Source organism: Prionailurus bengalensis, chromosome E4 (genome assembly GCF_016509475.1).
Source record: "Prionailurus bengalensis isolate Pbe53 chromosome E4, Fcat_Pben_1.1_paternal_pri, whole genome shotgun sequence".
Taxonomy (NCBI): domain Eukaryota; kingdom Metazoa; phylum Chordata; class Mammalia; order Carnivora; family Felidae; genus Prionailurus; species Prionailurus bengalensis.
The window spans coordinates 55,691,468-55,718,240 of record NC_057360.1 but is presented as its reverse complement, the minus strand read 5'-3'; the positions used below and the strand labels follow the sequence as shown (position 1 = coordinate 55,718,240).

General features: G+C 40.9%; 1 long non-coding RNA gene across 1 annotated transcript; it reads right to left on the bottom strand.

Annotated features, from left to right (window-relative positions):
* Window positions 1–203: 203 nt before the first annotated feature.
* On the bottom strand, window positions 204–25,761 carry LOC122475991. Its single transcript, XR_006295356.1, has 2 exons — window positions 25,464–25,761; window positions 204–906 (listed from the first exon to the last, which is right to left on the bottom strand). It is a non-coding gene; the product is annotated as an uncharacterized LOC122475991 (long non-coding RNA).
* Window positions 25,762–26,773: the final 1,012 nt, after the last annotated feature.

Genomic DNA, 26,773 nt, shown 5'->3' with positions numbered 1-26,773 from the left:
ATCTTCACATTTAACAGCTAATGATTTGGTTACTTCTCTTTTTTCTCCAGATATCTTCAAGTGATGAAACAGTTTCTATCCAGGAAATCAGTTCTTTGTTAATTTTGCACCTCTGTTTACATACATATACATATACAACTTATTTCTAAACGACAAATTGATCTGGTCAGATAGTAGCTTTAAAACATTAAGGATAAAGTGACTATAGAAGTGTGTATTTTATTCCATTGCTTGTTATAAGACCAAAAAGAGATTTCACAGATGTATGTTTTGCCAGAATGTTGCCCCCGATTATTCATGGATTCAGTGTCAAAAACCCAGCTCCCTTATTCCCTTCAGCTCAGGCCCAGAGGAAATAATCCAAAGTGATGTCAATTGGCTGTGAGCCAACATGTGACCGAAGCCCATGCACACTCAGAGACGACCCAGACTTAGATCCATATGAGTCTCCTGTGATCTCTTGACTATGACCCTATCCTGCCCTGTCAGCAGTGGTCAGCCCCTCGGGTCTGTCCTTGGTGCCGTTCGTCTCCTCTTTCGCGGAGCACTGCCCACAGGAACGTTCTTACTTCACCATCTGGGACTGTTGTACACAAACGCTTCTGTATATATAGTAAGTGATCACAAGCAAAGGCACGGGTTTCAGTCCCATAGGCAGCCGAGCAGTGCTGACAAAACCTTAACGCTGTATTTCGCGGAGCTAACGCAAAAGAATATTTTTATCTGTTGCCTCCTTGTAGCCTTACAGGTGCCAAGTGCTGGACATCTGAAGACTTGCAGAGACTCCACAGCAAGCAAAGAAGGAAATCCAACTGTTGTAGAAGCACAGGACACAGCCTGCCTTGAACAGAGTTTTCCAAATCACAGAGCTCCAGAGAGACTTGCATGAGCCGCATGGCAAAAAGCCTAAGACACAGAAGCACAGTTACTAAATTAGCTCTGCTTTCGGTAACATCCCTTTCGATTAAAAATCATTACATACAATGGAAGTAGATGTTGCCTTAAAAAAATGATCAGGTATAGCATGTAAGCTATTCAAAATTATTTCCATGTCCATGGCGCGCAATAAATGAAAGTGCTAAGTAAATAAATGTTCGGTGATGATGATTTTCTAGCAAACACGTATTTGTCCCACATATACAGAAAACACGCATGTAAAGAATGGTTCCGGGGCGCCTGGGTGGCTCGATCCATTGAGTGTCTGACTCTTGTTTTCCGCTCAGGTCATGGTCTCGCAGTCATGAGATGGCACTGGCCGTGGAGCCTGCTTAAGATTCTCCCTCTCCTGCTCCCTCTGCCCCTCCCCTGCTCACATGTGTGCACAGACGTGCCCATGCTCTGTCTCTCTCTCTCTCTCTCTCTCTCTCTCTCTCTCTCTGAAAAAAATAAAAAGAGAATTGTTCCATAATGCATTTAAAAATCCTTCCTGTGGGGGCGCCTGGGTGGCGCAGTCGGTTAAGCGTCCGACTTCAGCCAGGTCACGATCTTGCAGTCCGTGAGTTCGAGCCCCGCGTCGGGCTCTGGGCTGATGGCTCAGAGCCTGGAGCCTGTTTCCGATTCTGTGTCTCCCTCTCTCTCTGACCCTCCCCCGTTCATGCTCTGCCTCTCTCTGTCCCAAAAATAAATAAACATTGAAAAAAAAATTAAAAAAAATAAAAATAAAAATCCTTCCTGTGTCTTTAGCTCCAAGCATCAGTTCCTTGGCACCAAATAAAACTGGCCCAGAAAGCCATACCAACACAAGACCATTTTCCTCATGGAAGGGTAATCACCTTGATGGCTCTATCCCTGAAAACTAGTTATTTTTTTTCAAATCAATAGAATTCTTGATGGAAAAACAAACATTTGCTCACGTTCTAAAGTTAGTCACCTAACCTGAGTGCTCTGTAACTACCCCTTGTACCAGCATGTGGTTTCCAGTGAAGGTTTTCAAAGCCATGTCCGAAGATACAGCATGGTCCACCGGGAAAGAAGAAACATAAATTAGACCCAAAGATGGAGGAAAGCAGCAAAAATAAAATCAAGTGTGCAGAGTAGAAAAGTGAAAACCAAAAGCAGAAAATCACAATGCTGTTAAATGGTCAGACTACATGTAAAATAAACTTAGTTTCTGGTTTACTCAAATAGTGATGACATACTTTTTCTTTTAGTGTTTATTTATTTATCTTGGGAGAGAGAGTGAGCAGGGGAGGGGCAGAGAGAGGCGGGGAGAGAGAATCCCAAGCAGGCTCTGCACTGTCAGTGCCGAGTCCAATATGGGGCTCGATCCCACGACCCTGGGATCATGACCTGAGCCGAAATCAAGAGTTGGATGTTTAACCCACTAAACCACCCAGGCGCCCCGTGATGACATGCTTTTTAAAAATCTCCCTATTTTAAGAAAAAGCAACCACAGGGAGGAAAAATAGGCAAGATGACTCACTGAAAAGGAGGATGTAGTAAACAGAAGATAAAGAAAATGGGACAGTAAAATAGGTAGTTGATCAGAGTTGTAGTGAGGGCAGCAAAGCTCCATGAAAAGAGCTTTCTAATGGACACTGAAGCCTCCTGAGGAAACGGAAAGCCCCATACAACACCCACAAACTGAAGAGTAGATGAGACAAAGAGGGAAAAAGGAAAAGGCAAGGAAACAAACGCAGACTGTGGAGACAATGAATAACTTCCTGACTGAAAAAGCATATATAAGCATCAGTGAATCGGCTGATCTGTTAGGTGGTCAGTCAGCGAGGCACTGACCTGGCCGGGTCTAAGTGCAGAGCCGTTACCCGCTTCCCATATGGTCAGCAACTGGCAGTCAAGGCTAAACCCACACTTGGGGAGAGGGCTTGTAGTTGATTATTGTATTTCTTTTATCTGCCCCATTCACATTTAGGTATTAGTTTGTGCGTTCTGTGCGACTACGCTTTTCTTTTTTTTTAAGCATTTTCGTTTGCAGGCAGTAAGAGATTTACTGTTGGCTGTATAACAATAAGCAGGCAAACCGAAAACAAGACAAAAGCAGATTTAGAGATGTCACGGGCACCGCAGTCCAACTGTAGTGGGTTTAAGAGAGAGTGGGGAAAGAGCAGTTGGAAACCATAGCACGGAGACATGTTTTGAGGAGTTTGCCTTGAACTGAGGAGAGACCCGGGACTAAAGGAGATGAGGTTTTTATTTCTTAAGATGGAAGAAAAAGCATGTTCTCTGCTGCTGCACTGGTTTCTCCCCCTAAAGAGGGGGAAACGCTACAGGAAAGGAGGAGAAATGCTACGTCAGTGGCCTCAAGCAGGTCAGGGGGATAGAGGTCTAGGGAGGGATAGTGGGTATATGTGAGGATAGGAGCCTGCCAAAGGTCTCTTCTGATTATTCTTGTTTTCCCCCATGAAACAGTAAGTGAGGCCCAAGCGTGAGGAGTAGGGAAGGGGCACTGGAGATCTGAAGACAGAGAAAGCACAAAATTGTGATCGAGAAGAGTGCAAGAGGCAAAATAGAACAGGGAAGTATAGTATGACTGCCAAATGGCGTTCCAGTTCGACTGAAGATGAACAGATTTCGCGTGAGCTGCGCCATTTTACTCAGGCCTACCTAACGGCGTTGTCAGTGCAAGTGTGCAAGAGGCAGAGCATTGTAATGAGCCAGACTTGAGGTTTTTACTGAGTGTGATGAAGAGAAAGTGGGGCGAGGAAGCTGGTCATGTATGCAAGAAAGTGATTGGCCTCCACTTCCATGGAATCTAAGCTGGGGAAGGTTGAAAGTATGAACATGAGCAGAATGAGGGACAATGAAAAAGGAGTAGAAAACAATGGGTTTGAGCGCATCCGTAAAGTTTGAGAATTGCTTGTGTTTGGGGATCGGAGGAAGCAGGCAGCAGACGTAAGAGGTGACCGTCTGAGAACCCGGTGCTGAAAATCGAGATGGGGGAAGTGTGGCCAGCTTCAGAGGGAGTGGCTGAGATAGGGACAACATTGTTAGAAGAGAGGTTAATAATCTCAAAAAAAAAAAAAGCGTGTTGGAAGGATCATCTGTGTGGTGACTGAAATCCTGCAGAAGGCTGATAATGGTACCGTACGTTGCAGAGAGCGATAGTCATCTAAGACTTCACTACTCAAACGGTAGCCTGGAAGCAACCACATCACCTGGGTTCTTGTTGGTCATTCAGAAGCTCAGGCTCCATCTCAGAAATCCAGAATCAGAATCCACAATTTAGCCATATCCTCCTAGACACGCATGTGTCCATGGAAGCTTGAGAAGCATTCAGTCAGGAGCAAAACATCTTGGCGAAATGAGGAGAAACCCAGGTGTTGAATAACTGTTAACAAGGAGGGCAGAGTGTGGTGGGGGGGGTCTGATGACAGACTCGAAGTTGTAAGATTTTAAGGAAGAGAAACAGTGAGTGGTCTGGAAACCACAATGAGAAACAGGACAACCACCCCACTTCCGGGATGAGTAGGAAGAATAGCCACCATTTGAAAGGATGCCCAGGGAGGCAGTGTCCCCAGGGAGAGCCTAGGTCTCATTGGAACAGAAAGATAAAATACAAATCTGAAGAAAAGGTTGAGTATGCTTGAAAACTCAGGAAAATACGGGGGTTGCCAAATTACGGGCAGTGGGTTGCAGAGGGCACGGGAAAGGAGGCTCAGGGTTGAGGAGGTGCAGGAGATGGCCTTATGGCAGTTAGAGTATAGAATTGGAGGGACACCTGGAGTCTGGGTCTTACCCTGGTGACTGACTACATAAACAGACATGAAGGAGGAATGACCTGTTCCTGGCAGAATTCAGGCAGATAGTGAAGCCAAAACTGTCAGTGTGGTGGGATAGAGAAATGTGGGTGCTCAGGGGGGGCCCTCTTCAATTCCAATTATGGAGGCTGGGAGGCAAAAACAAACAAACAAAAGGAACCAGTTCCACTTTTTTCAACAGAGGGATAAATAAATGCAGTTAGATGAATGCATACAATGAAACACTACAGTAACGTGAATTAAATTAACTGGGACTATGTGTTTTAACATGGCTTCAACCCAACATAATGTTCAGTGAAATATGCTTCGTAAAAGTTCTGATAGCAAACATTCAGCTTGATACCATTTATGTAAAAAGTGTAAAGACAGCAGAAATAGTGAATACTGCTAATGAATATATATGTATATATGCAAGGATATAATAAATATATGCTTAACCAGAAATCCTGATGATGACCCACCAATTTTAGGAAACTGGTTACCTCTGGAAGAGAAACAAAGAGAAAGGATAGAGATAGAATTTTAGTTATTATTTGTAAGGCTTATTAAAGAATAAAAATAAGGGGGCCTGGGTGGCTCGGTCGGTTAAGTGTCGGACTTAGGCTCAGGTCATGATCTCACAGTTCACAAGTTTGAGCCCCGCGTGGGGCTCTGTGCTGACAGCTCAGAGCCTGGAGCCTGCTTCAGATTCTGTGTTTCCGTCTCTCTCTGCCCCTCCCCTGCTCTCTCTCTCTCTCTCCCAAAAACAATAAAAAAAAATAAAAATAAAATAATAAAAAAATAAAAATAGATCTGAAGCAAATATGTAAAATATCAACACCTGTTCTGTCTTAGTGCACACATGAGTTTCTGTATAATTACTTGAAATGCTTTTCATTTTAAAATAATACACTGAAATGATAGATAATGGAAGAGGGATTGTAATTCACTACAGAGCCTTGGGAGACAGGCACTGAGGTTCTTTAAAACTCAGGACCTGGCCATTTTATCCAGTTACCCCTTCTTTCTTTAGGGTGTAGCCACAAGAGCTATCTCAACCTACCTTGTCCTTCCCCCTGTCCCCTTTCTCCAGGGCAAATGCATCATATTTTCTTGTGCAGAACAATTTAGCTTTCACATCTGCCTCTCCTTCTAGACCCTTCCTGGGGTATATTATTTCACAGCTAAATGGTATTTTGCATTACCTAGATAGTTTCTTCCCCAAAAAGGAATTCAATGCTCGTTGTTCAGTAACAAGGAGAAGGGAATCAATATATTATCGCAAAAAATACCTGCAAAAGCCATATGTTCCATCCTTTGCAAACAAGCACACTGATGCAACTGCTTTTCTCTCAATAGGGTGTGAGTTTTGAGCTTATTTTCTGGTGATAATGATGATGATGATGGGTTGGAGATATATTTGAGAGAACTTCTGCTGGAGTGAGTCATGTCATGGGATTTAGGTTTTTTTCTCAAGGCAGCATAACACAGACTCAGAAATCAGAAATCAAAAGCAACTGAATTCATCTGCCTGTACAGGTCTATACAGAGTACAGAGAATAGTGTATGAGCTGAAAGGCCCACATTTGCTGAGAAAACTCACCTACTTTGTCTTCAAAAAGTGTCTTCAATTCATCAATCAACTGAAGTACAAATGTCAGTCGCTGAGATCAGTCAACATGTCACAATGCAAACTTAGCCACTCCAGTAGACAAGATTTTTGTCTTCAGTGTAACTCAATAATCAAATTTCATTTGTAAAACTGGTGAGTTTTATTTAAATAAATGCATGGACTATGGGAGCTAAAATAACAAATGCAATGTTGAACTGCATTCATAGTGTCCAATCAAGAGCAATGCTCTAGCAAAAGTGTTTCTTGATCTTTCCATTATCACCCCCTAAGGAGCCTGTTAGATATCTTTTCATAATTGTCATCTGTCCCATGAAACTTTAACTTGAGAGATGTGGTGTTTATCTCTCTATGTTTTGTGTGCGTGCCTGGGCTTTATACATAGAAAGAGTATCATTTCCTCTCCAAGAACCAATTTGTGCCCCTTGGGGGTGATATCCCACTGCTGAGGATGCCTTCTGGATGTCAAGCCTGCTGTTATATTACATTAAACTTACAAACTGATTTTAGACCCAATCCTTCTTTCTTTTCTTGTTTAATCCTCAGTGAAACATAAATATATTAACATATGTGAAGTTATAGAGCTAATATTTACTCAAAATGAATACTGCAAGTAAACAGGATCAATGAACTATTTTCCACCCATCCTTCATTCAACACTAGCAATTTGATCATTACCTTAAAAGCAGAAAGTTTTTAATGACCAGCCATCTGCATATCAGCTTTCCTTTTGTTCCTTCTTTCGTTGACCACACTGGTTCTAAAACTTTAATGAACAGAAGAATTTCTGTACAGGATTATACACACAATATCCTATGTACTCTCTATTATGAGTTAGTTAAGGGCTTTCTCCAGGATAATTTTGACCGTACTCAATTTTCCTCTTGCATGCTGATTTTAGAGCCTAACCATTGAATGATTCCACACAATTCCGTGCATTATTCAGACCCTAGCTGAATCTGTACTCAGTTATGGGCACTTTTTTTTTATTTTATTTTATTTTATCTTATTTTATTTTATTTTTTGAGAAAGAGACAGTGTGAGCAGGGGAGAGGTGCAGAGGGGGAGAGCAAGAGAGAGCAAGAGAGAGAGAGAGAGAGAGAGATGGAGAATCTTAATCAAGAATCAGACACTTAACTGACTGAACCATCCAGGCACTCCCTGGGCACTAGTTTTAAGACAGACAATGACAGACTAAATTATGCTTTACTAGAAGATCACAACTATGGCATGAGAAAGATGGTTACATTAACCAGAAGCAGTTAGCCTTAGGGGAACTTAGCTTAGGGGAACCCCAGTAACTATCTTCGAATATATGAGTTACTAGTGAGAAGGATTAAACATTAAAGCAAACCATGAGCTCAGACACTGATTAGAACCCTTTGACCTCAGGAAGATTACATAACCATTCCATGCCTTAATTCCCTCAACTAAAAAAAGATGGAGATTATTAGCATTTATTTTGTCAAATGACCATATTATCCATGAGGTTAAAGAGACAGTTAAGTGAGTTAATATATAGATATAAAGTGCTAAGAATAGTGGTTAATAGGCACTATTCCAGTGTCAGTTCCGGGAAGTTAACAGTTCAAAGGTACAGATCACTAATTTCAAAAACTGCTTCTGCATAGCATGGTGAATGCCCCTTTGCTGGAAGCAGTCAAGAAACTGGTTGAGTATCTGTCCGTGATACTACAAAGCAGAACAGACCATAGGCTGGGGGGCTGGGCTAGGTGATCTCTCACACTCTGTCAAGTCTGAAACTCAATGTGTATGCAGACCCACCATCTACCTAATTACCTCCAACCTTAAGCTCCTTGGATACTTGGTCTGAGGGAAGCTGTTTGCAAAATTGACCCATAAACAAAATCCCACACAGCAGTGGTCTGAAAATCTTCCCTATGTGGTTAGTGATGTGTCTTCGTGCCTGTTCAACCGCAACGCTGAGCACATTGGCTACCTGAACATTGGAGCCCACTGACCACCCCCTTGGTCCTTACACTGAAAATTCTTTGTTAGCCACCCAATGGCTGCCAGTTCCTGCTGAAAATATGTCTCGACCTTAGATGGACTGTGTTTTCCCTGATGCCAACAATGAACAGCCTTCACTACTAAGAAAGGCACTGTATATCTGAATTCTTCTTGTGATACCCAGTGCAAATGGTTTATTGAAAGCTACAAACCAAACAGCTTTATTTTTAAATGTATGCATAGCTCCAAATAGCTCGGGGCAGGCAATTATTTCCACTTAATTCGTAAAACTGACTTAACTAGTCATCAACAGGTCACACAGGCATGGCCACAGGCGTAAATTGTAAGTCCAGTTTGAAAAGTTTTAATCCAATAGTCTTCTCTTGATTTTTTTTTTCCTCTCCTACCTTTCTTTAGTACCTGACAACTCTTATTACCTCGTTATTAAAACTGTCGCTTTCCCTGACTCAGTGACTTGCAAATCTGCGGACTCAAAATCCTTTACACGCATTCAGCCTGTGTCGGTTTCCACCCCTCCCTACCCTCCTTCTCAGTGTGGTCCTTAGGGTTCCGTTCTTGACACTCTTCTGCCAGTGAACTCCTCTTTTTTTTGTTGTCTTTAAATACCATCACTCTCAAGTTGTCCAACAAGGCTCCCAAGGGGATGGTAATGAAAGAAGATGGAGAAATGCTTTGATACAGCGTCGTGTTGATTTGGACACCATAAATGCAGTTCAAATTGCATTTGTTGTTGTAGCTGTCATATTGGATGCCTTCTGAATTTATATAAAATGTGCCAGTTTTGCAAAACAATTTTGACGATTGGGTTATGGTGAAAAGATTTTTTTTTAAAGCCTAACATGGTCGATTTTGCATTGTAACATGTCAGTCTAACTTAATGGCTAACATGTGTACTTCCATTGAAGACACTCTTAGCTCAGGTCTGCGGCTCAGGCACCAGCTGGAGGATTCTACTTAGATGATGCCTCTGTGCAAAGGCATCTACGACAACCCCAATCAAATGGTGTTACCCCTGCTCACTCCCCACAACTTGACTACTTCTACTCAGATTCAAATACCCAACCGCCTTTGATTCATTTCCTCTCTTCATCTTAATACTTTCCCTGTAGCCCACCAGCCACGATGCACCCCTGACTTTCCCCATAAAATATCACACCCTAACCTTTCCGTTGCATTGGCATTTAAGTCTTCACAATCAAAGGTCTGGATCACAACAAAAGTTCATGTGTTCTCACTGCCCATGACCTCCTTCCTCTCAAATGCAGCACATTAGCCTCCTAAAAGACTAGCTTTCACCAATTCATTAATTCTTCATCCAAGAAACGTTTATTGAGTGCCAACCTATATGCCAGGAAGACACTCCAGAGTGGTAACCCCATGAGACGTACCCCGTAAATCTTTGTGGAGAATTTGTAAAATTCTCATATTTATTTAGATTTAGTGAATATTCATTGAGCAACTTGACACTGGTGATTCTTCCTAGAGGGGGAGTGAGTCAAATGATCTGGGTTGCAAACTTTCTTAGCATAACAGTGCAGCAGATTGAAAATTGTTCCTCCGGGGCCACTGTGAGTGCCCCACACAACCGTATTAATGCTTCAATGTCCCCTTCCAGTTTGCCATGGTACAAAGGACAAAGTCAAGGGAACGTGAGAGGAATAAAGACGTTCTTATTCTTGTTATTTATTTGCCTAGCCCATACCTCCACATGGGGTCAGGCTCACAAATGAAAGAAGTATGGAGTTGTTGTTTCTCAAGGCTCATCAAAAAAGCCTTTGACCAAAAATATCCCACCTTATTGGGCCAGTCTCATAGTAAAAAGTCACAAGTTAGTTTTTGGAATTACAACATCAAGTGTTCAGCCTAAAATGTTATTAGAGGAATGACATATTAAATCATGATTGGCCTTTCATTCTTTACTACCAATTAAATTATGTTCAACAACACTTCAATTATTTTACAGTATCTCACACATCATTCCTGATGCTGTCACTCTAGGTCAGGCCCCATCAGGGCTGACATGCAGGTGTGAGCACTGAACATCTTCGGGATGTATCATTGCCATTGACCATACAGCAGTCTGCACATCCCCAGCAGCCTTTCCTCTTACCTCACTCCCATCCAGTTAGAAAAAGAATTCACCCCTTTGGTGTAATCCGTATACAGAAGAGTATAAAGAATAAGGCCCTGCCTTTTCAAACAGAATTTTTGTAATATATAACATCGGTCCCCTCATCTCACATAGTTCCATTCACTGTTCCTGTTCACCTACTGGCCTTACATTGAACGTGGTAACACTTTTTTTTTTTAATGTTTATTTATTTTTGAGAGAGAGAGAGAGAGAGAGAGCAAGTGGAAGAGGGGCAGAGAGAGAGGGAGAGAGAATCTGAAGCAGGCTCCAGGCTCTGAGCTGTCAGCACAAAGCCCGATGTGGGGCTCAAACTCATGAACTGTGAGATCATGACGAGCCCAAGTCAGATGCTTAACTGACTGACCCACCCAGGCACCCTGAACATGGAGACACTTGATCATTCTTTCCCTCCAACCAAAACTGTCTTTCTCCTTCTCCTTTTCCAAGTCATGGCCATTCCCTAAGTCCTAGCCTACATTCATTTGGTTTTCCACAAAATCTTCCCAGAAGACTCCAGTTCAGTCCTCTCTCCCCTCTGAACTCTTTCAACAAATACCACCTGGCCCATTCACTTAGCACATGTTCTTTGAAGAATAAATTTTTTTTTAAGTTTATTTATTTTATTTTGAGAAAGAGAGAGAGAGCAGGGGAGGGGTAAAGGAGAAAAGGAGAGAGAGAATCCTAAGCAGGCTCCACACTGTTAGCACGGGGCCCAGTGTGGGGCTTGAACTGATGAACTATGTAATTACCACCTGAGACAAAATCAAGAGTCCGTCGCTTAACTAACTGGACCGCTTCAGTGCCCCAAACAAATTTTTTAATGTACGTGTTTCCTTTTTAAGACGTTATAAATTTTTCACTGGCATGATCTATTATTATTTTTTATTTTTCATTAAAAAGCAGACATTGTTCATTTTGAGAAAATTCAGGACACTTTTGCACTTATGAGCATCATTCTGTGTATATATCGTGATTCAACAAATGATTTAACAAAACAGAGCAATACACACAATGGACACACTGACCAAGCCAATGGGACAGATATAAAGTCATAGAACATGGGTAGGGAGCATCCAGTTGAAGACTGGTGTGAAACAGAAGAGTTGACTAAAGAAACTTCGTGAACATGAGTCACTGCTAGGAGGACAATATCACTTAAGCTACCAAATTGGACATGCGGGATAGGTGGGGGAAGAATTTATTGAAAAGATATTTGTCAATTACCTTCTATATAGGTACTGTGTTAGGCTCTTGAGGTCATCGTCTCAAGGAACCCATGATGATATATGTTCTAGAGTGTCGTGGGCTCTCACAATCCAGGACCCTTTTTTTGAGTTTAGCCAAACTGTATTCAATCCTTCGCAATCATCACTGAGAACATTAGAGACTTTTAAGCCAGTTTTTCTTGACGGTTTAGACTAAAAGTTGCAATGTAATAACATAAGGAATAAAAAGTAATGACTTCATTGCAATTCAGAAATTCTCTAATTTTTACAAAAGAAACCATCAGTCTCCAAGCACAGATCTGAAGCTGCCAGGCAAGGAAAAACCTAGGCTCTAATCCCGGTTCAGACTCAAACTGGCTATGGGACGATGGGAACGGCACCCAATCTCTCTGAGCCATATTTCTGTCTCTATAAAATGTGGGTACTGGACTAAACGATCTCAAAGACCACTTCTACTTCTAACGTTCTATGATTCCGTAATTGCTGTGGGTTGGAATTTAATACAAGGCTGCTCTGCCTCGGATCCCACCTATTGGAAATGAGTGGGGAGCCAAAGGTCCTCCTTAAAGATGAGATTTCCCAAGAAGTCAAGGCAGAATGTATGCACCAAAGGCAGAACACTATTCTTTCTCTTCTATAATGTGCTTCACTCTTTTGACTTTGCAGAGAGAGCTTGAACAGCCAGAGGTAAGAATATGCCCACACCTTCTCCTTTCTACAACCTCTTGCAGTGGTCCCAAGGTACCCTTCTGGCTAGTATTTTGATGAGGACCACAAAGGGCTTTTAACGCTGGTAGTGTCCCGATAAGGTGTCTTCTCTGAGACCTCAGCAGCGAAGACACACATGGCTAGGCATATCTTCCGTAGCAGACGTGCTGGTGCCTAAGGGCTCACAAACGCCCATGTTTACAACTCTCTGGGATCTCTCGAACCGAAAGGAAGCACATAGTTGAACAGGGCTATAGGGAATGTCCCCACATAACTTTCCTGTATTTGAAAACGGCAATACAAAAATTGAAACTTCTGCTCTTGAATTGGCCACAGAATTGTGGGAAAAGTTTTGGATGAAAAGAAAATCAGTGAAGATTGGTCTTTTGGCTCTGCCTTTTCATAAAAGGCAAAAATGACTCTTCCCTTAATGAAGGATGGCTGGGGGAGGCTTAGAAGATTCACTGATTTGGTTTCATTTTAGTTGGCTTATCTAAACCAGATCCAAATGATCTAAGACTTTGGGGTTATAAAAAGGGACTGGAATTCTTAGGGCAGACATGCAAAATTTCCAAGGCTCCCTATTTCTTGTCATCCCTTCAACAATGTGGTGCCAGCAAAAACCAGCTAATAGAATCTCATGATCCAAAATTAATTTGGAAAAAAAAATAACCAGCCAGAATTTTTTAACCTAAAAAACAGGGTGGCAATTTAGGCTGGATTTGCATTTTCGGCAAAGGTTCATGTCAGTCTCGCTTTAACGTTTGTGGGCATACTCAGGTCTGATTTTATTTTTTGACCAATAAAAATAATTGTATATATTTAAGGTGTTCAGGGTGATGCTGTGATATATGTATACTTTGAGAAATGATTGCCACAAACTAATAAACGTGGCCATCATCAGGTTTAGTTTTAAGCCTGGCGGAGATCTTGAATGACTATTGGATACCAACAACGTTAAAAGAATGCTATGACCCCCGGAGGCTCACCTGGTTTCAGTCTGAAAGTAGGTAGCTTCCTCCTTAATTACGTCCCTCTGGGGGAGGGAAGAGGAGAAACTGAAAAGGCTTTTTTTTTCTTTCACGTTTATTTATTTATCTTGACAGAGACAGAGACAGCACAAGCAGAGGAGTGGCAGAGAGAGAGAGAAAGAGAGAATCTCTGTTGCCAGCGCAGAGCCCGAGGCAGGGCTCGAACCCACGAAACTAAGAGATTATGACCTGAGCCAAAACCAAGAGTCAGATGCTCAGCCAACTGAGCCACCAAGGCATCCCTGTTTCGTTATTTCTAAGTGAGAATACTTCTTCTTCGAGACCTGAGTCTCCATGAATTGACTTTCATAGTTGATAACAGTTCTCTCAGTATTTGTATCTTTATACTAATTGCTTCTGAATTCTGAGATAGTTTCCCAGTTTATTGTCTATTTCCTTCTTTACATTTTCTGTAACATTGAATTTTCATTTTAGTATTTTAAAACAGAATTTAAGTGGATTGTTGTTTTTGTTTTGAAAATTCTCATCTCAGCCTGCTTCAAATAGAAATAATGTTCTCATTGAGAACAAGATGTTCTGTAAATATTTCTTATACCTCAGGAAATAAATCTTTTCATTTTTTCTGAGTAGCTAATGCTTTGGTTCTCTTATGCCACAAAAGATTCAAAGTCTCATGTTTGTTTTTCTGTTTCCTCATTCTTGAGTAAGGTAATGAACATGCCCTGATATGCTGGTGTAAAGCCCGTGTTTAATATCCTTCTTATACATAGAAAGATATCCATGCCTGGTGTTGGAAAACAGTAATTTTGAAGGCATTATTCTCACCAAAGCCTACGTGCTAGCCATTTTCTCCACAATACTCTGTTGCTGGAAAGCAATATTGCTTTTGCCCAGCAGCTTCTAAATAAATGCAAATTCTTTCACCAGGTCAGAGGTCTCTGTTTTTACCCTTCAAGCAATACAAGTAGAATCTATTTAATAGACCCTTCCGGAATCCCAAGAGTAAGTAGAAAAAGACAGCTAAGAGGAACACCCCTGAGTGTAGTGTCTATTTCTATAGAGAGTTTTATGCTTCTCATTGGTCCCTGATGCCTTACTACAGAAAGGGTTTTCCATGAAGCTTGTAAACTTCGAGCTTAAACTCTCATTTGAGTGAGAGTTTTAAGGCTTGTGAAGGTCTCCAACAAAGTGTTTTATATAGCCAATTTTTTTCTTAATGTACAAAACTAAAGGGTGCCTGGGTGGTTCAGTCAGTAAAGCATCCGACTCTTGATCTCGGATCAGGTCATGGTCTCACTGTTCGTGGGATTGAGCCCCACGCTGGGCAGTGCAAAGCCTGCTCGGGATTCTTTCTCTCTCTCTGCCCCTCCCTTACTCATGTGCTCTCTCTCTCAAAAATAAATAAATACAATATTTTTTAAAACTTTCAAAACTTAGATATTCTATCTACTCCATCTTTTCCTTATTTCAGGAGACTGCAAGGTAGCCATTGGCATTTCTGAAATATCAATACAAGAAATTAAGTTTGAGATCTCTTTAGTTTGCTCGGTGGAATATATTTGTGTGGATCAGAGACATTTCCATGCATGGTTAAATTCTTGCTTGTGATGCTAGTGTAGGAATGGCTTCCAAGAATACTCCTACTGGCCACATAAATGACCCATCCCAAGTTGTGATGGAAAGATGCAGGGCCACAATATAAACACATGCGATAGCCCCCACACAAGTATGTGGAGTATTAGAGAAGAAATAAGGTCTAAAATGGATGGCATCCAAAATTATCTCTGGAAAAGTCTTCTAAATCTTACAGATCAAATTGAAAGAAACTTGATAAATGTTTTCCCAAATTTGACAACCTTCTGAAAACTTGCAACATTATGAATGAGTTGTTTGAAAAAAAAAATCATTAAATTGTTAGCATTAAAGTGTGCACCTGAAACTAACATAACACTGTATGTTAATTATACTTCAGCAAAAAAAAAATCGTCGATATTAAAAATAATTTTGGATCAACCGTAAAAGAGGTAGGATTGAATCATCTTTCTCTGTCTGGTGTAGAAAAAAAAGGTATTACAAAATCAATAAGTAAAGAGGCACTAAATAATTATGTAACCAAAAATTAATTGAAATGAGTAATTGTTAATTAATTTTAATCATGTTCTTTTTTATTTTTTATTGCAATATTTTTCACAGTTTTAAAAAATATTTTAATTTGTGGTGATTTCTTTTCCCATTCTAAATAAATGTTAACTTTCACATCAAATTTCATCTTTGTAATTTTGTATTTCTTTAGGAGAATCCTTAATATTTTATAACTTTCAGACCCCACAAAATCTGGACTCATGTTTCTGATTCACTAGAGAGGAGTCTGTGTAACTCAACAGTCCTCTTTCCCTCGACCTACTCCTGCTGGTCAGTAACCTACTCAACTGTCCTTCTTGCCCTCCAGCCTCACCTTCCACCACTCCCCATTGCCACATGGGGACCGCAGCCAGTTGCTTCTTAGGCTGCTGTAATTTTGAACTATACCCAGCACACTTTCCTTTCTTGCCACCATGCCTGGAGCATTCTTTCCCCACTGTCTGAAAGTTCTCTCAACCTCGGCCACCTCACCTACCCAGCTTGCCAAATTCTGCTCAAGCATCATTCCCCTGATCCTTCTTGGACGTCTCCAAAAGAAGGTCATCACCCCCTCCTGTGAACTAACTTTGGACTTAGAATCCATAGCTTTTAGTATTGCATACACTATTGTGATTATTTGAGTGCATGTCTTTCTTTCTCAGTAGACAATGGGATCTTCAAAGTCACGAAATATGTTTTATGCATCTTTACCCAAAGCTCGGTTGATATTGTCAGGAAACAGTATATGTCACCCCCAAATATTATACATTGGCATAAGGATTGTTTTGAACTGAGGGCAATTAAGAAGCAGGAAATGTAGAAAGATCTCTCTTCCCTCCCTCTATTTGCCTAAAAGCCGGACCGAATTTCCCTTTGTGAAGATATTCCCCCTTCCCTCTCCAGAATCAGGAAGAGAACAACTCTCTCCGCTGGAGACAAAGTCAGCACTGGGATAGGTCTGCAAGCAAACTTTAGTGAAATAACCCTTATCTTCCATTCGTTCCTCCTGTATATTTACCTTCCCACAATAAACCACCTCTAGAAGCCCAAACCCCTTTGTTAAAATGGCATCTAAGCCCCCAGGTCTAACCCACCTCTTTGGGTATTTAGCTCTTTTCTTTGAAGGGTTCTGTGCACATAAAAATATTAAAATATCAACATCAAATAAAACGTGTATGCCTCTTCTGTTAATCTTCTTTTTCTCAGTTTAATTCACAAGCCGCAGTCACTTAAATTAAGAGGATACAGAAAGCTTTTTCCTCCCTTTCAATATTAATTAAACTGCAGTGAATTATATAAATAAGGCCCAGTTGTAGTTTATGATATGTAAAATTAAGGTTAAGCACACAGCCTACGATCAAAGATTAGAACAAATCTAATAAGCTCAAACCTGAGTGTGAACCTAGTCTATGGCCTGAGCTAATTCATTTAAGTGGGCCAAGCAAGGACTGCTAATTATGCATGTAATGGGATCATCTTCTGGTCTAAAACCCAGTACTGTACCACCTTGAACACAGATTACATCACCACATCACTTGCTGTGACACTCAGGGAACTTGAAAACAAACTTCACATTACTTGTAACAGAGGCCACACTCACGTTAGCTCAGAAACTGCTATTATCACAGGAAAGGTGGATTTTTTTTTGTAACCTGAAGTTAGTAACTTCCTCAAACTCTTTGAGATTGAGAGGAGCCAACACACATTTTGCCATTGGGTCTTCCTGAATATTAACAATCTCTGTTTACTTTAAAAGAAAATGTACTCCATATGTTCCAGAATCATTTGTACTTAAATCGCCACATGGGAGACATAAATAAATATTACATGTACATATGCTTGAACATTTGTAGATGTGGAAGAGACTACTTTTATCTTTAAAATGAGGAGTTCTCATTTTGATGTCTAAGAGGGAAAAAAGAAGCTGTGGGTTCTCTCCCTGGCTTGGCTACTCATTCTATACGTAATCTCAGGCACTGGGATGGTGTCCTCCTCTTGAACTCGAGTCACTATAGCAAATCCTTCTGGGTTCAATTGAACGACATGCTAATTTAGGACAGAGTTCAAACCTCCTGGTCTCATGCCCTTTTGTCCCACTGACAACCAAGGGACCAAATCTTCTGCACCCTAATTCAAAGACAGAAATCATATATTTGGCCCCAAAGTTCAGTTGCCTGACCCTGCAACTAAGTCATCATTTGACTTCGAAGAAGGAATCTGCTCTGAGATTTATCCATCTCAAACTCTGGAACAGTTTGTTCACTGATACAAGAATGATGTAGCCTCTTCCACCTTGATCTTTTTAAAATATAAATCGAGGGGAGAAAATGTTCTCTAAAAAGGCACCGTTCAAATGAATTCCCATACCCCGTGTACAGCTTCTAGTACATTGTCCTTATAACAAGAAGAAGAGAGAGAAGGAGGAGGAGGAAGAGGGGGAGGACAGCGAGGGAGGCAAAGGCAACTCACTAAGGCTGTGTGACATCCCAGCTCAAGGAGAGGCTAACACTTCAGCTTCCGGTAGCATGACTCTGATACACAAGCAACAGCACCAGGCTCCCAATGGTTGTAGAATGCGTCGCAGGAGCCCCACTGCTCGTACACAACTACCAGGGCCACTGCCGTGGACTAGTCGTATTATCATTCAGCCCTATATCACTCAGCAGAGTATATATGGATCTGACCCTTTGCACCGTTTTGTCTTTCTCCCATGTCATACCCTTATCTATTCATGTCGACCAAGCAAAAAGCTATTCTGGTCCTCTGTCTCTTTAGCTGCTGGTGGCTATAACCATATTGAGTTTCAGATTGATGAATTCTACTTGACATCTCTTAGACTTTTCAAAGATACCAAAAATTAACATATTAAGCATAAACCCTTGATACTTCCTCAATTTTTAGGCTTCCCTATGTTTTTCCTCCCAGGGAAAGCGGCCACCATCCCCCCTCTTCGAGAGCAAAACCCAGCAACTCTGTAGACTCCCGTCTACCTCAGCACCCGTTCCCAATCCCCAGGCCCTGTTTCACCTCTATACAATTCTCACATATTGGCTTTCCCTTAACATTTGCAGGGTGCAGGGCAAGAGCTTAACATACTCTATGTCTAAATATTTAAAAGCTATGAATAAAGTAAGCAAGGTATCAGGTAACGTGGTTCTCTTCTCCTGCCTTGATAAGCATATCTTCACGATGACTCAGAGAACAGGGTTCAAATGAAGAGTCGTCCATCTCTCTGGGGTCCTTATTTCGTGACTAAAGAAGAGCTGGTCTGGGTACCCTGTCATCCCCTCCCGCCTGCAAGGGACACTGTGGAGACACATGGGCATCCAGACTTTATGTCTAAGCCCTGTGAGCTTTCTTCACAAGCTCTGCACAGAGATCCTCCTAGGCCACCCTGGGGCCCAGGACCATTCACTCTACATGTTCAGAGCACACTTGGGGAGACACGCTAGAAAAAGGTCAGCACAGACGCCGGAGGTGGACACAGGGCCACTTGGGCCATTTGGGCTGAATGAGTGGCTGAAGAGCCCCCGGTCCAGGTTTAAGTGTCCTGAAAGCAGAACACGATGTTGACTTATACATGCTTGAGAAGCCCGATATCTAACACAGGCCTGATTATATACTAGGTGTTTCATAAGGATTTGATTTAAAAAACACATGATTAGATTAATGAACTTTCATCTTTAACAGCAGCGCACAAACTGGCATGCTTTGACCCGTTGCCTTCACAATGCAATCCTGCTGGTAAAAAACAAAACACACTCAGTCCTGACGCCTGCCCTATTGTACGTTTTACAGAATGATTTACCTAGAAGCAAAGGCAGCCTGTTTGTCAAGTTTAAAGATGACATAAAACTGAAGGAATGTGGAAGAAACTAATGGAATATGTACCAGAAAAATGATTCACAATGATCTGCAACGATGACATAGAATGATTATATAAAACCAAAAAGGGCTTCGTTTAAATGAAAGTGAAGGCTTCACTTCAGTATAAATACTTAGTTTTGTTGCTCTATTTGTTACCCATAACCATCTCTATGACTTTATGTAAATATATGTGTGTATAGAGAGGCACAAACTTGTATACACTTTTAATTTTTAGAGAATAGGGATCACTTGGCACATAGTGTTGGGCAATCTACTTTTTTTCGGGTTAACACCACATCATTAAATATTATTCTGAAGTATAATTCTCCAATATCCCAGGAGATATTCCATAATTTATTGAACTATCATAAGATTGTTGTCAGTTCTGTTCTTTTGGACATTGTTGCCATGAACTTTCTTTTTTATTTTTTTAACATTTATTTATTTTTAAGAGACAGAGCATGAGCCAGGGAGGGGCAGAGAGAGAGAGGGAGACACAGAATCCAAAGCAGGCTCCAGGCTCCAGGTTGTCAGCACGGAGCACAAAGCGGGGCTCGAACCCATGAACCGTGAGATCGTGACCTGAGCCAAAGTCGGACGCTTAACCGACTGAGCTACCCAGGCGCCTCACCATGAACATTCTTAAAAATAAATGTTTGCCCAAACCATTCGTTCTTCACAATGACTTCTAAAATGTGATTGTCGTCACCTACACTGCAAATTCGTTTTCCAAAAAGGCTCTAGCAATTTACTTTCCCACCAGTGCTTTCCCACCAGTGTGAGGATCCCTGTTTCCCAGTTCCTTTGCCAAAATTCTCAGTTCCATCTTCGAAAATCTTTGTATAGGTTACACGTGGTATCTCAACGGTTTTGACTTACTTTTTTTTCATTATTTGTGAGGCAGAATTCTTTCTCAGATTTTTATCAGCTTTTTGTATTTCCTCCGACAAAATGAAACTTAAAAACATACACTTCTACATTTGTTTCTCCAAAACTCAATAATGTAACTAGAGAATGGAGAAATTTGGCTTGATAGCAGATTGCATGAAAAGGAAAATTTTTTTTTTAAATGCAAAGGGAATATGATAGCTGCCTTTAAATATTTGAACAGTTAGCATATAGTGAAGGAATAATGTTTAGTTTATATTTTTTCCGAGAGGAAAAAGTAGGGCAAGCAGATGGAAAGTTACAGGTTGGCAGACTTTAGCTCATCTGAAGAAAGAACTTTTTCACTGTCTCCGCTATCCAAAGATGGAATGGATTGTCTCACATAGTGAGATTCCTGCCACTAATGGAGTTCAAGGGTATAAATAATCCACTGTTGGGAAGTTGGAGAAGGAAAGTCCTCCTGTATTGGGTTAACAAGAGACTTTGAATGTGTCTTCAAACTGCATGATTCCTTGCTCCTGTGAGCCTGGGCTCACAGAAATTTCTTTAATAAACGTATTACTATCTACTACTATTATTTTTTTAATTTTTTAAGTTTATTAATTTATCATTAGAGAGAGAGAGAGAGAGAGAGCATGCAAGTGGGGAAGGAGGAGAGAGAGAGAAAGAGAGAGAGAGAGAGAGAGAGAGAGGGAGAATCCCCACCAGGGTCCACATCATCAGGGCAGAGCCCTATATGGGGCTTGAACTAACAAACCTGAGCCACAGTCAGACACTTAACCGACTGAGCCACCCAGATGCCCCTATCGACTACTTTTTATATTAACTACTGTGTCCAAGAGAATGGAAATATCTTTAAAAGTACCATTTTTATGTCATCTAATTAAAATATTGTAGCAGTTGGGTTTTGAGATTTGTGTTTTTTACTCTTATCAAGCACAAAAACTTATGCTCTTCTTTAGGTTTTTATCTGTTCAACTTCGAATATGTTTATATTATATTATAAACAAGATTCCTGGGGTTGTTAAACTTTAAAGTAAATTTTTAAGAACGTGAACAGTTTAATAATAGACTAACAGAAATTAAAGGCATTGTCTAGTTAGCGAGTCTGCTAGAATTTGGGAGCACTTTGCTGGCATTTAGTTGAAGCCACATATGCCCTTAAAAGTGATAAAACTAGAAACTCCTAGGTGGCTCAGTCAATTAAGCATCCAACTCTTAATTTCAGCTCAGGTCATAATCTCACAGGGTCATGAGTTTGAGCCCCGTGTCGGGCTCTACAGAGACAGCATGGAGCCTACTTGGGATTCTCTCTCTCTCCCTCTCTCTGCCCTTCCCCCACTCATTCTCTCTTTCTCTCTCTTTCGCAAGATATACAAATAAACATTAAAAAAGTAATAAAACTATTTTGCATGAAACTAATCTATACCTTTTCACTCAATTAGATGTGTCCCCAATAGTGAGTTCACAATTTCTAGTTTTGAGGGTTGGTTCCGCTTGAAAGCTACAGGTGGTAAGATCAAATCATGAAACATTTTCATCTTTTATATAGTACATTCCCTCTCCTTTTTTCTCTTGGGTCACCTGTAAAGTAACACCTGTGCTTCTTTCCCTCCCTTTCAAGTTCTAAAGAAAGAAGACTGTTGGACACATCTCTGTCAAACCCAGAGGAGTATAATCATTCCACAAGAACAGGCTTCTTAGCTGCATTAAGCTGTAGAAATCAGCCTTTACATTTGGTTTATAAAAGCTGGCATCACATTGCAGAGCACAGGGATTCTGAATCAATTAGTCAGATCTAAAGCTTTAATTCATCGTAATACGGTAATGAGCTAGGCATGCTGTGGTATGCATTAGCGCCCGACTCTTTCCAATATTCCACTATGGATTTTTTTTTTTAAGCCCAGCTTGTTAAGTGATACCAGCCTACATTGTGTTATATGATCTTGCTGATACTGCAGATAAAACATAGCTGCTATTTATTTTGGTAATTTAATATGGTAGAAGGGCTTAGAAAATTGTACTGCTCACATGCTATTTCAGGGTAACAGTGACCCACCCCGGTCCGGAGAAATCGCGTTAAACTGGGTCCGGTGTTTTCCATTCTGTTTTGTAGCAACGTGTTTCTGGGCTATGTTTAACCCCAAGAAAGCTGAAAACGCTGGCTAGGTCAGGAAGAAAATCCCCATAGATTGGCTGTGATGTAGCATCAGAGCAGTCTCTATTTTCATCATTTATGGTTTTCATACTCCCATTTCCAATTTAGGGTACTAATAGCTTCTTTTTGGAATGCTTACTTTCTAAAATTATGTGCGGGGGAAGAGACTATATCTGGCCTTCTTCACTTGGCTCATAATGGAAATGCACCCAAGCAGTATTAAGAAATTCCAGGTGCTAGAAAAATCTATAAGCCATCCAGAAGAACCTTTCTTGGTTCTGTCAGGGTCAATCTAATGAACATAATGAAGAGTTCAGGAGTAAAAACTGAGAAAGAGCCAGGCAAACCTAGCTGCTGGAAGTTTTCCCAAAATGCTATACTTTCTCTTTTCCATGCCTTTGGATATGCTATTCTATTTGCCAGGAATGTCAGTCAAAATCTCTTGGAGGTAGGTTGGGGTGTCGCATTGGTTCATATCTAGGTAAAGAGAAGGGAGGTCATCTCATAATCACAGGGAGAATTTTCCAAATACTCGAGCCTCTTTCCTCTATACTTCCTGCCCCCACTGGGAACCCTGGTTTATAAAATACTAAGTAACTACTGACTGATTTGATGTTTTGGCACATGTTTTAAAGTTTATTTATTTATTTTGAGAGAGAGAGAGAGAGAGTGAGAGGGGGAGGGGCAGAGAGAGAGAGAGAGAGGGAAAGAGAGAATTCTAAGCAGTTCCGTGCTATCAACGCAGAGCCCGATGTAGGGCTCGAACTCATGAGCTATGAAATCATGACCTGAGCCAAAATCAAGAGTTGGACACTCAACCGCCTGAGCTACCCAGGTGCCTCTGTTTTTGCACATTTAATAGAAAGAAAGATGAGTGAAATAATATTTCAGTCACTCAATCTAACCCTTCACTTCTTTTTTTTTCCCATCTACTCTTCTCTTGTGATATTTTTGAAAGAAAGCTATATGTCAGGACCTCTGCTGAGTGCTGGAAATGGAGAAATGAATGAGACTTCATTCCTGTGAAGCTCATGAAGATCTAGTTAGGGAAACAAGAACAATATAAATAATTCATTTAATGGGCAAAAATATAGGCAAGACATTTCACTGGCGTGGAGATCCAAATAGGAGGGAAAAATGCAAGGAGATGGGCATTTGTTAATATCCTTTGGTTGGTATTTTGAACACAAAACTTGTGTAATTTCTCAGAGTCCCTCTGCCACTTCCTTCGTTCATTCTTAGTCCATGTTCCATGTGTGCCAAGCTCCCTCCTCCCTTCTTAACCTGATTGAAATGCCATGTTATGGAGCACGGGGTCTGGCTTCCCGAGAGGCTGCAAAGAGACAGATGCTGCAACTTAGAACTTGAGGACAATTAACACCCAGAGGTGGAATCTTGACTAATGCGAAACAAGAGACCAGAGGGAACTCAGCACATAATTTGTCTCCCTGTTGCCTTCTGCAGGGACGACTCTGAGGCGTGATTCTCCTTGCACACCTACCAGAAATGTCTTCCCCGTGAAGTGAAGGACACACTATCGACCTACCTGTTACGTGTCTTTCAACTCATTGTGAAGCAATGGCCAATGAAGTAACCCATCACATCACACTATTTCCCATCTTTCCTTGTCTCGAGGTGCCTTTTCCTTCAATCCCACTATCTTAGGCTTGCACCTCTGAAATAAATTGTTGACATTTTAATCCTTGCCTCAGGCTCTGCTTCCTAAAAGATCTAGAATATGAGAGCTGGATTTGTGACTATCTGATACCACATAGCCCTGAACATTTTCTGGGGCAGCTGAATCCCAGGAAGCCCTAATGGGGTCTTCACGATGAAGAGACTATTGCTGGTGACCCAGAGTAGCTGGCCTTGTTCTGTCCTGTCCACCTTCACTGCCCTAACTCCCACTGTCTTGTGAAGATAAAAACTTTTTTTTTTTTAGTGTTAAGAGACATGGAACACCTCCACAAATTTAAGTTTCATGTCCAACTGGAAATTTGTTTCTATATGTGCAGTTTGTCAGAGAAAAAGCGTTGTTTTTGTATGAATACAGAGTGTGATTTATGCAAGTATTAACAGAAAAACATGATAAAATAATGTCTTTATAATGTATTTATATATTTTAAATTTTTTAATGCTAATTTAATTTTGAGAGAGAGAGAGAGATACAGCATGAACAGAGGAGGGGCAGACAGAGAGGGAGACATAGAGTCTGAAGCAGGCTTCAAGCTCCAAGCTGTCAGCAGAGAGCCCGACACGGGGCTTAAACCCAACCTGAGCTGAAGTCAGAAGCTTAACTGACTGAGCCACCCAGGTGCCCCTAGAAGAATTTTTTACAGAAAAAAAAAAAACTGGATTAAGTCCTCTTAATCTTGTTTTCGCATCTTGGCTATTGTACTACGTGTCTGTTGACACATGATTGGAGTAAAAAAAAGTGGTTTGTATATGCAGCAGAATAGTATTCTGCCCTGAGAAAGCAGTACGTCTTGCTACTTGGAACGACGTGGATGGACCTTTTGAGCACATTATGCCTATTGAGATGTCAGATAGAGAAAGACAAGCACTTTATGGTATCACTTGTACGTGGAATTATAATAAACCACACATAAAAACAGACAATAAAAGGGTGGTTACCAGGGAAAAGGGAATGGGGAAATGAGACAGATGGTTAAGGGTACAAACTGACCAGTAGTAAACAGAGATTCATAATGCAAAATACAGTAAATGTGGACAACAAAATGGTGTCATAATCATGAAATTTGTTGAGACTAAAACTTAATTATTCCGACTGCTGAAAAGAAAGGGTAATTGTGAAACCTGACAGACTTACTAATTATTACTACAATGACAATCATTTTACAATATATAAATGCGACAATATATAAATGTCGCATGCCGTAAGTTTACTCAAGGCTACGTCACGTGTTTCTGTTGAAAAAAGACATAGACTAACAGTAAGATGTTATTCTCTAGACTGAAAACAAAATTATTTTGATACTGACAAACTATTTTCTAGTAGTTGTAGAACCTCAGATGAGGATACGTTTACCCACTTTATGGTCAGTGGAACTGTCCTCTTCATGGTGTTTTCATGGACAAACGTAGCTCCGTGTATTGCAAAGAAGCTGTCGTTGGCTGTCTTGTCTTCCGCAGCTGATCCTCTTCCTGGGTAGATTCCAGGGTTCTGTACAACAAACAACCTGAACGTTAGTTTCAAAGTAGGAAGAGACAAATTCTTGCACATTCATCATCAAGCGGCCACGAGGAGCACTTCTCTTCCAAATCTAACTTTCTGCTTCCTGAACTAATGCCATGCGTTTCATATTCCTTCAGTTCTCCATCCTTCCCTATAAACGACGTGGGCCACTTCTTTCCTATTGGTTTTCTTCTCACCCTTTATCTCTGGTAGTAGCAAAGTTCTCTGAACCACTTCTCTGCCTTTCTTCCCCACTTCTTGCCAAACTGTGCATAATTTGTATGACTTTTCAAAGTATTCCCTCAGGAAAGGCAAACCACTTCTGTAACTTGTGTTGCAAGTTACAAACTTGTGTTTGCACACTTAACCTTTATCTCAGTATCTTTCCTGACACCTGTCTGAAATCTTCTAAGAAGCACAAACTGATTAGTTAGACAAGTCAGTGTTCTAAACTTGCAGCAAATACCCATAGTTCAAAGGCAACAAACTTCCAAAGAAAATAAAATATTCACATACAGCCACCACCCTGCTAGAAGAGCAGCTCCATGAGGGATATTTGATTGTTTGGTTCACTGTTTTATCCTCAGAACCTAGAGCCTGTGCAGCGCAATAAACATTTGTCAAGTGAGTCAATTAACAAATAAATGTGCAAAGTCCTATTTAAGATTCATGCAACCCCAGTCAGGATCGTGTCTAAATCCAAACAAACCCTAAAAGTTCATTGCAAATGCTACCGTTCTAAGAAGACTGTCCTGAACCCCACTCCATCGCTAAAGTATTTCTATCCTTTGAATTGCCATAATGTTTTAGCTGCCCATCTCTTGTGACCTTGATCCCTTTCTCCCCAGAAGCATACTTACACTTGCACTTAGATCTTTGAGTTCTCAATACCTGGCCAACCTCCATGTTGTTGAATAAGTAGTGTGTGTGTGTGTGTGTGTGTGTGTGCGTGTGTGTGTGTGCGTGCATGTTATGAAACCATTTCAAACTATTACCTTTGGAAATGCCATAATTATCTCAATCAAAATAATATGTATAGATAACGGGAAATGAATCCCGATAATGCTCTGTCTAAACAACAGAACAAAGTTTTCTTCATATGCTCAGTAAGAGCGTACTAAGTCATGTGATCCATGTTAGAGGTTTGGGGTTGGGGAGAACCAAGGC